Raw genomic sequence first — 1972 nt, forward strand, 5'->3', positions numbered from 1 at the left:
CACACACACACACACACACACACACACACACACACACACACACCGAGTCGTGTTTGCATCTCTTCAGAGGACATTGCAGCTGCCTTGGTCTTCCAGGAGACAGAGCCGAGCCCTAACCGTAACTAACCATAACTAACCATAACTAACCACAACTAACCGTAACTCCTACTAGTCCAACAATGTGTGGAGATTTCCTGTATGTCCCCACAGTTACACACACACACACACACACACACACACACACACACACACACACACTCACACGACTCATCCATTTTATTTTTATTTATCAGAGTCGTTCCCTCCCCTGCAGTTGTGTCTCTTTCTGTGTGTCTCCTCTTAAGTTCTGATTGGCCATCAACCAAGATGCGAGTCAGTCCAAGAAACGCTTTCTTCTTCTTCCACTCAGGCTGCAGCATTTTGAGCCATTTTGCCAGATCACTGATGCAGGTTGAGCTCGAGGTTGGAAAGAAGAAACAGCCAGACAGCGATATTGCCTTGAAGATGAATGAATTTCAGCATTTAACCCTTTGGACTCCAGACACTTCCTATATGAAGTCCGGCACCTCTCTGGAGGTGAAGAGACCTCGAAGACGTGCAGCGTGACGCAGTTGAAATGCCATAAAATCATAAAAAAAGAGAAAAAAAACAACCCTGGAAGATAAAATAAGGGCTCCAGATGCTGTAGATATTTAACAGCTTGGTGTTTGTCACTCTGCTCTGCTCACCAGCTCCAGCGAGATGCTTCACCTGCTCGGTGTGTTTGCTGACAACGTGCTGCTCTGGACACCGATTCTGAGCTGCTTTTACCTGTTTGTCATCCAGAGTGTTTTACTTCCTCTCAGTCTCATTTGTATCTCTGCTCTATGGAAACACTGCCTGCAGTTCACCTTAAACTCACATTGAACTGTTGGTGCAGGTGAGTCAGCTGACTGCTCCAGAACATTTTGGTTTCTACAGATGATGGTGCAAGCGGTTTGTTAAATGTAGAATAAAGTGAAATATCACAGTTAAATATCTCAACTTTAGGCTTCGATTTGCTTCATTCACTTGCAGGTTAAACATGATTTGCTCTCAGATAACCGTAAAGCTCAACATCTTTCTGTTTTTACAGTCTCTGATCAATGGTGTCATTTGGATGATGTTCTTCTAGAAATAGATGAATTCCTTCAGAAGCTGCTGTCTGCTGTCAGGTTCAGAGGGTTAATAATGAACCGCAACTGATTTTAGGTGAGAAGACATCAGGTGATATTTAAAAAACAAAAGGTGTGGTTGGATTAGAGCACAGGGAGAGCGCTATGATGGGAACTGTCACAGTGGGTCAGGGTTCTGTGGGTTCTGTGTTGAGGAAACGGTGTGAAGTCGGTGCCATGTGCTGCATTCGTTGGGTTCACTATGAAAAGTCCGATTTCCAGGGTCTCTGCTAATCAAACATACGGATGCTGCTGGTCAGGCTCAGTTTTAGAGGTGATGGCCTTAAGAGACAAGACAGAGACGATGTGGTCCAAACTCTGGGACAGAACCATCAAACAGCATCCAGGTGCTCCAACGTAACCAACTTCTACATCTGATCTTTGCTCCCCTGCTGCTCCCACAACTACTGATGTCCAAGAGGCTGAAGATTCTGATTATAAATAGCAGGAGAGCTTATAGAAACCAATGTGAAGCCTTTGATGAACCAGAACATAAATAATATCCACAATGTTCAAAATGACCACTGGATCAAACTAAAGTCTCTTCAAAAGGTTTAATGAACTTATTTTTAATGCTTTTCTTAAAATGTTGTTAATAAAATAAAACAATAACTTCTCTGCTAAAAGTGACCAAAACAGTTTTCAAAATATAGAATGAGTATCGAAACGCCCGACTGCTGCTGCTAGCTGCTACCTGTTTTCTCAAATAGAGAGAAAAGCAAAATGCCTTCTTCATGCTCTGGTGTTCCTTCACATCGCAGACCGTCGGCTCACCACAG

The sequence above is a fragment of the Stegastes partitus genome, unplaced genomic scaffold (genome assembly GCF_000690725.1).
Source record: "Stegastes partitus isolate 25-593 unplaced genomic scaffold, Stegastes_partitus-1.0.2 Scaffold1128, whole genome shotgun sequence".
Lineage (NCBI taxonomy): Eukaryota > Metazoa > Chordata > Actinopteri > Pomacentridae > Stegastes > Stegastes partitus.